The 8599-nt window shown below is 41.1% G+C and overlaps 1 non-coding gene across 1 annotated transcript; it reads right to left on the bottom strand.

Moving 5' to 3' along the window:
- Positions 1-2466: 2466 nt before the first annotated feature.
- Positions 2467-2573, bottom strand: LOC112724850 (small nucleolar RNA R71). The gene has a single exon (XR_003163994.1). It is a non-coding gene; the product is annotated as a small nucleolar RNA R71 (small nucleolar RNA).
- Between the last annotated feature and the right edge of the window lie 6026 nt (positions 2574-8599).

Here is an 8599-nt window from a genome sequence, read left to right as displayed (position 1 = left end):
TGCCATGTTAATTGTATTAACATGGAAGCTAACGTGGAGGAAAGAAATGATGAGCCAACGTTAGTGACACTCACCTTTGTCACTAACGTTGGAGATGGAAATTACCACCACGTTAAGACAATTAACGTGAGGCACTAACGTGAGAAGGGGCATTTGGAGCGTTAGTGACAAAGGTAAGTGTCACTAATGCTCTCGAGGCTAAGGCATGCCCACGTTAAGAGCCACGTTAGTTATACTAACGTGAACTCTAACGTGAGAAAAGGGGGGCTAAGAGCAACATTATTGGCAAAGGTGAACGCCAATAACGCTTGCGATGGACCAAGAGGCAATGTTAGTGGTCACGTTAGTGCCACTAACGTTGAAGTTAACGTGAACCATCTTGGGCTAGGGACGTTAGTGAAAAAGGTGATTGTCACTAACGTTCTTGAACCCACATTTTCATTTAACGTTAACGCCACTAACATCCTAGCTAAAGTCCATGTCTACTTCACACTTTCTTTGCAAGTAAAGCTGAGCCCACTGAAGATTCCAAACTTCTTCAACTCAAGATCCAAAGGCCCATATCCAAAGACTTGAGCCAACTAGAAGATCAGAAGAGTAGTATAAATAGGAGTAGTTTTGAACTAGAGAGAGGAGCTTTTGGCCATTGGGAGAACTACTCTCTATATAATTTTACTTTCTCTGCACTTTTAGTTTTACTTTGAGAATGTATTTTCCATCTTTGTTTTCCATTCCCAGAGCTATGAACAACTAAACCCCTTTCATTGGGTTAGGGAGCTCTGTTGTAATTTGATGGATCAATAATAGTTTTCATTATTCTTCTTCTTTCTTTTCTCTTGATCTTACTAGAAAGCTTTCAATCTTCATCCAATTGGGTAGTTGTCTTGGAAAATAAGCTATTCATACTTGGATCTCTTCAGAACCTTGGAAGAGGAATGAAGAGATCATGCTAGAAATGCTTTCTCATGTTGGACCAAATTGGGGTTTGGATGGATATAGTGACATATAATCCTACCAACATTTTGATTTGGGAATACATGTGGTATAATCAGTGACCACACTTCATCTCTTCTCATGAGCAATTAGACCAAGGAATTGGCTATTGATCAAGATTTGAGAGATTGAATTACCAAGGAATTGGAATTCAATCACTTAAGATTGCCAAGGAGATCAATGAATGCATTGATTGAGAAAGAGATGAAAATGAACTTGATCCGGAGAATACAACATCTCCTGAGCCCAATGAACTCCCCATATCTGATCTTACCCATTCTCTTTACTTTCTGCCATTTACTTTTATGTTCATCCTCTTCATTCCCCATTTAAAATTCTGCAATTTACTTTTTGTCATTTACATTCAGTCCTTTATTTCCAGTAATTACATTTCCTGCCATTTACTTTCCGCCATTTAATTTCCTGCAATTTTCCAATCAAATTCTGCTTAGCTCAACTAGAACATTCCTCCAATTAAAGTTGCTTGACCAATCAATCCCTGTGGGATTCGACCTCACTCTATTGTGAGTTTTTACTTGACGACAATTCGGTATACTTGCCGAGGGAAAATTGTTGAGAGACAAGTTTTCGTGCATCAAGTTTATGGCGCCGTTGCTGGGGATTGATTTTGTATCAACAATGATTAAATTGGTGGATAACTAGATTGAGCATTTTTCTTTTTTTTGATTTAAATTCTGTTTGAGTGATTTACTTTCAGTTTTAGTTATTTTCTTCCCTTTACCCCTACCCGTTTGTGGTGTTCTCGTATTTGTTACAATTCAGTTCACTAACCCACTAACTGTTTGATATATTGCATCACTCACACTAACAGCATTTTTAACAAGAATATTCTCTATCTCCCTTTTGCTTTGGCCTTATTGGTTATATGATAGGTAGAAGAAGCCGGGCTTCAACTTCTGTTGATTCTGAACCTGAGAGAACCTTCCTTAGATTAAGGAGGAAAGCAAGAAGAAAGAGAGTTGTTGGTGCTGAGGAAGAGGAAGAGTACTTTGAACCAGACATGGATGAGAATATGGAGAACCATCATGAAGAAGAGGCTCACAACCATGGCAAAGAAGGTCCAGTGCATCATGCTGGACAAGAAAGAAGAGTTCTAGGCTCTTATATCAATCCAAACCCAGTAAACTGTGGAAGTAGCATCCAAAAGCCAACCATACATGCCAATAACTTTGAACTAAAGCCACAGCTCATCACCCTAGTTTAGAACAACTGTTCATTCGGAGGAAGTGTCCAAGAAGACCCCAATCAACATCTAACCACATTCCTGAGGATATGCGATACTGTGAAGTCTAATGGTGTTCATCCTGACACCTATAGACTGCTTCTGTTCCCTTCTCACTCAAGGACAAAGCATCTAAATAGCTGGAATCCTTCCCGAAGGAGAGTTTAACAACCTGGGAAGATGTGGTGAATAAATTCTTGGCGAGATTCTATCCTCCTCTAAGAATCAACAGGTTAAGAGTTGAGGTACAAACCTTCAGGCAACAAGATGGTGAAACTCTCTATGAAGCATGGGAGATGTTTAAGGACTTAACAAGAAAGTGCCCGCCAGATATGTTTAATGAATGGGTGCAGTTACACATTTTCTATGAAGGTCTTTCTTATGAATCAAAGAAGGCAGTAGACCACTCATCTGGGGATCTCTGAACAAGAAGAAGACCATAGAAGAAGCCATAGATGTCATTGAGACTGTAGCGGAGAATGACTACTTCTATGCTTCTGAAAGAGGCAACACTAGAGGAGTAATAGAGCTAAATAACGTGGATGCATTGCTGGCCCAGAACAAGCTGATTACCAAGCAGTTGGCTGACCTTACCAAGAAGATGGAGAAGAACCAAGTAGCAGCAATCACCACCTCATTATCAACCCAAGAAGGAGTGAATGCAGAAGCAGAGGGTGAGCAGAAACAAGCCAACTACATTGGAAACTCACCTAGGCAGACCCTGATCCATACTCCAAAATGTACAATCCTGGTTGGAGGAACCACCCAAAATTTGGGTGGAAAAATCAACAAGATCAAGGCCAAGATCAGAGACGTCACAACCCCAACAACAATGCAGCTCACCAACATTCCACACAGAGATCATATCAGCACTCACCTAACAACACCTCTCAACATCCATATCAAAACCAAAATGGCCATTCTCATCCCTCCAACTCCAACTCACCATCATCCGAAGATAGACTCCCAAGGATTGAGACCCTACTTGAACGAATATGCAAAGAAGTCCAGGACAGTAAAATGTTCCGAGAGGAAGTGCGGTCCAATATGCAGAATCAAGATGCTGCCATCAAGAAACTTGAGACACAAATTGGCTACCTATTCAAGCAAATTCCCAGCCATAACGTGTGCAGCAACACCGATCTAAACCCAAGAGAGGAATGTCAGGCTATCACCCTCAGAAGTGGGAAGGAATTGAAGGAAATTCCCAAGAAATCATAAGAGAAGAACTCAAATGAAGGGGGAAAAGGAACGAGATGAAGTCCAAATTCCCATTCCCAGTTCACAGCAAAAAGGAGAAATGCTGAAGCCAGACGTCCCAAAAGCTCCATACCCTCAGCAATTGAAAAAGAAGGGGATGACAACCAATTCTTAAGATTTCTGGAAATCTTCAAGAAACTACAAATCAACATACCCTTTGCTGAAGCAATAGAGCAAATGCCACTCTATGCCAAGTTTTTAAAGGAATTAATGACCAAGACGAGAAGCTGGAAGAGCAATGAGACTGTGATACTAACCGAAGAATGTAGTGCCATCATTCAGCACAAACTACCCCAGAAATTGAAGGATCCTGGGAGCTTCCAGATCCCTTGTATTATAGGGGAAATCACAGTGGAGAAGGCTCTGTGTGACTTAGGAGCCAGCATAAATCTGATGTCAGTAGCTATGATGAGAAAAATGAAGATTGAGGAGGCTAAGCTAACAAAAATGGCCCTACAACTGGCAGACCGATTGTTCAAGTTTCCTCATGGCATAGTAGAAGATTTGTTGGTGAAGGTAGGATATTTTATCTTCCCAGCAGACTTTGTAGTGCTGGACATGAAGGAGGAAGCCAAGGCCTCCATCATCCTGGGAAGACCGTTCTTGGCCACTGCTGGAGCTATCATTGATGTCCAAAAAGGTGAACTCACCCTGAGATTACACAATGAAAAGATGACATTCAATGTGTTCAAAGCCATGAGTTACCCACCAGAACCATTGGGCGAATGTATGAGGTTGGATTCACTGGAAGATGCAGTACAAGAGATTTTTGAAGAAGAAGAACTTGAAGGGTTAACAGAGGAGGAATCAACATCTAGCGAAGAGGCTACAACAGCAGAGATTCATATACAGGGTGCACCAAAGAAAGAGAATAAAAAAAAAGAAGCACCCAAACTTGAACTCAAAGCATTGCCACCCACTCTCAAATATGCATACTTAGGAGAGAATGAAAGTTACCCAGTGATCATAAACTCAGGCCTCAGCCAAGATCAAGAGGATGAACTACTCCAAGTATTGCGAAAGCATAAGGATGCCATTGGATGGACCCTCGCTGACCTGAAAGGAATCAGTTCGGCCATATGCATGCATAAGATACTGTTGGAAGACGATGTCAAACCATCCATTCAATCCCAAAGGAGGCTGAATCCAGTCATGAAGGAAGTGGTACAGAAAGAAGTCATGAAGTTATGGCAGGGAGGGGTGATCTACCCGATCTCAGACAGCCCATGGGTCAGCCCCGTGCAAGTTGTCCCAAAAAAATGAGGAATCACTGTAGTCTTCAATGAGAAGAACGAACTAATCCCTACAAGGACCGTCACATGATGGCGGATGTGCATAGACTACAGAAAACTCAATGAAGCTACAAGAAAAAATCATTTCCCCCTTCCTTTCATGGATCAGATGCTGGAAAGACTTGCAAGACACGCATATTACTATTTTCTCGATGGTTATTCAGGATATAACCAAATAGTGGTTGATCCGAGAGACCAAGAGAAAACCTCATTCACTTGCCCATATGGAGCGTTTGCCTACAGGCGCATGCCATTTGGGCTATGTAATGCACCTGCAACTTTCCAACACTGCATGCTCTCCATTTTCTCAGATATGATTGAAAAATTCATTGAAGTCTTTATGGATGACTTTTCGGTATTCGGAGATTCCTTCCCTAATTGCCTAAATCACTTGGCCCTGGTATTAAAAAGATGTCAAGTGACCAACTTGGTCTTGAACTGGGAGAAATGTCACTTTATGGTGACAGGAGGAATAGTTCTTGGCCATAAGGTTTCTAACCAAGGCATTGAGGTAGACAGGGCTAAGGTGGAACTCATTGAAAAATTACCCCACCAAGTGATGTCAAGGCAATTAAGAGCTTTTTAGGGAATGCCGGCTTTTACAGAAGGTTTATTAAAGATTTTTCAAAGATAGCCAAGCCCTTAAGCAATCTCCTTGTATCTGATACACCATTGTCTTTGATGAAAAATGCATGCTAGCATTCGAAAACTTGAAAAAGAGGATGTCCTCTGCCCCTATCATTTCCCCACCTGATTGGAACTTACCATTTGAACTGATGTGTGATGCATCTGATTTTGCAGTTGGGGCAGTGTTAGGACAAAGGAAAGATAACTTGGTCCATGTGATATACTATGCCAGCAAAGTCCTCAATGACACTCAAAGAAATTATACCACTACTGAAAAGGAGTTGCTGGCAATAGTTTTTGCATTTGACAAGTTTAGATCGTACCTCATTAGTGCCAAAGTGATCGTTTTCACAGATCACACAGCACTTAAATATTTGTTTGCCAAGCAAGAATCAAAACCAAGACTAATAAGATGGATCTTGTTGTTGCAAGAATTCAATATTGAAATTAGAGACAAGAAAGGAGTGGAGAATAAAGTAGCAGATCACCTATCCAGAATTCCTCATGATAAAGAAGGATCACATGATACAAGTGTAAATGAGTTCTTCCCAGATGAGCAGTTGATGACGGTTCACAGAGCACCCTGGTTTGCAGATATTGCCAATTTTAAGGCAACTGGGGCTTTTCCTCCAGAAATCAACAAACATCAAAAAAGAAAGCTCATCAATGACGCGAAGTATTTTGTTTAGGATGAACCATACCTATTCAAGAAGTGTTCTGATGGAATCCTAGAAGATGTGTTTCAGAAGAAGAGGAAGAGAGGTCTTATGGAACTGCCATGGCTCGTGCTATGGAGACCACTTTGGAGGGGAAAAACTGCAGCCAAGGTGTTACAAAGCAGATTCTTTGGCCCACCCTTTTCAAGGATGCCAAGGAAGTAGCAAAGAGCTGCAATGAATGCTAAAGAGCTGGAAACCTACCCAAAAGAAATGAGATGCCACAGAATTTCATCTTAGAGCTGGAACTATTTGATGTATGGGGAATCGATTTCATGGGACCATTTCCAACCTCATATTCAAACAAGTATATCCTAGTAGCAGTGGATTACGTTTCCAAGTGGATAGAGGCCATTGCAACCCCAACAAATGATAACAAGGTGTCATGAACTTCCTCAGAAAGAATATCTTTAGCCGTTTGGAGTCCACGAGCGCTCATCATTGATGGAGGAGCCATTTTTGTAACAGGCCACTAGAAGCTCTTCTCCTACGATACGGGGTAAAGCACAAGGTTGCCACACCTTATCACCCCCAAACAAGTGGGAAACCGAGATATCTAACAGAGAGTTAAAAAGGATTCTGGAAAAGACTGTAGGAGCATCAAGAAAGGACTGGTCGAAGAAGCTAGATGATGCTCTTTGGCATACAGAACGGCATTCAAAACACCAATTGGATGTTCCCATATCAACTGGTGTATGGGAAGGCCTGTCTTTTACCATTGGAGCTTGAACACAAAGCCTCTGGCTCTCAAGCTACTAAATTTTGATAGCCTTGCCGCTGGTGAAAAAAAGAGTCCTGCAGCTGCAGGAAATGAGGAATTCAGATCTCAAGCCTATGAAAATGCCAAGATCTATAAAGAAAAGGCAAAGAGAAGACATGACCTCAATTTGACACCCAGAAGTTTGAAAAGGGACAGCAAGTGCTCCTCTACAACTCCAAATTGAGACTTTTTCCTGGGAAACTCAAATCAAGGTGTCTGGACCCTTTCTTGTCACAAAGGTCTCGCCGTATGGACACATAGAAATCATGGAGGAAAGCTCAAGGAGGACTTTCACTATGAACAGACAAAGGCTCAAGCATTACATGGGAAAAATGGGGAAAGCCCCAAAGTGAAATATCATCTCAACTGATAGAGAAATCGTCGAGCTAGCGACGCTAAAAGAGCGCTTCGTGGGAGCAACCCAACCTAAGTGTTCCTTTCATGATCATTTCAATAAAAGTTACAAGTAGTTACCCTTATGCGAGAGCTAAGTTTGGTGTTGCACACTAAAACAATCCAAGAGTGAATGTGTAATTCTAAGTTTGGTGTTCCACAAAGATTTCAGTTAGAATCACATTACACCTCTTCAAGAGCAAATTGCTAGCCCCAACCATCAGGAAAACCACTTGACAAGAGTTTAGTTCTAGTTCATAGTGTTTTAGTAATAAAAGCACATAAGATCTCTGCATGTATTCAATCTGTTGCATTAGCAAGGAACTAAGTTTGTGTTCACACACCAAATCAAGTTCAGAAACTCACAAGCATACATGCATGCTAACTAATTTTCAAGTGCTTTGGGAACAAGCAACTTCCAATAATTTTGTAAGAATTCAATTAAATCTTCGGAACAACGGTGCACCATCATCCAAGGAGGTGAAGAAGGATGCAAAAGCTGTGGACGATGACAACAAAGGGATGGCTAGAAGTCACCACCAAAAGGTTGTATTGTTACTTGATTCCATATGCTTGGAAATGCTCAAATTGGAAGTCTGAAGTCACCACCCATTTTACTTTCATATGTGTGCTATGCCAAGCTATCTGCTGCATTTTCACCTTGCCTACTTCTTCTTGTCTTTAAATAAAAGATGTTTGAAGACCAGTGATGTTAATTTGTGAGTAAGTCTAAGCTTGGTGAGAATACTAGCATGGTCACCAAAGAAGAGGAACACTGTCCTGAATATATGCTTAACACACCATAATAGCTAAATAAAATCCTATAAGAAAGGAAGAAAAATAAAAGTTGAGAAATAAAGAAAAAGAGTAAGAAATTAAAGGCTAGGCCACCAAGGGTTGAATCTTAAGGCATGTGTCTGTGGTGCTCTGTGCCAAAGGATATACTTGGCATGAATAAGCTCTCAGGGGTGCCTTATCACTTGGTAACTGGGTTAACTAACCCGGGATTATCAGCTGAAAGTCACTATAAGAGTAACCTTGCTATAGAGTACTTATACCCAAAGAGGTGCTGGACACCAAGGTCTCAAGAAAGAAAAATAACAAACCATGTGCCTGTGGTGTGAAATGTTGGGGAAGAGACTTGAGGGATAAAGTCCTTAGGGGTGTCTTAAACTAACTTGAACCAATGGTTCGGGAGTGCTGTGCTGAAAGCTTATATTTAAAGAGTCGCCCTTAAAGACCACCATATCTAAAGAACACAATCAAACCAAAAAGACAAAGGATCAAGATAAAATCCATAGGTGCAATCAAGTGA

The sequence above is a fragment of the Arachis hypogaea genome, chromosome 11, assembly GCF_003086295.3.
Source record: "Arachis hypogaea cultivar Tifrunner chromosome 11, arahy.Tifrunner.gnm2.J5K5, whole genome shotgun sequence".
Lineage (NCBI taxonomy): Eukaryota > Viridiplantae > Streptophyta > Magnoliopsida > Fabales > Fabaceae > Arachis > Arachis hypogaea.
The sequence above is the reverse complement of the archived record's forward strand: the minus strand, read 5'-3'. Positions and strand labels throughout refer to the sequence as shown.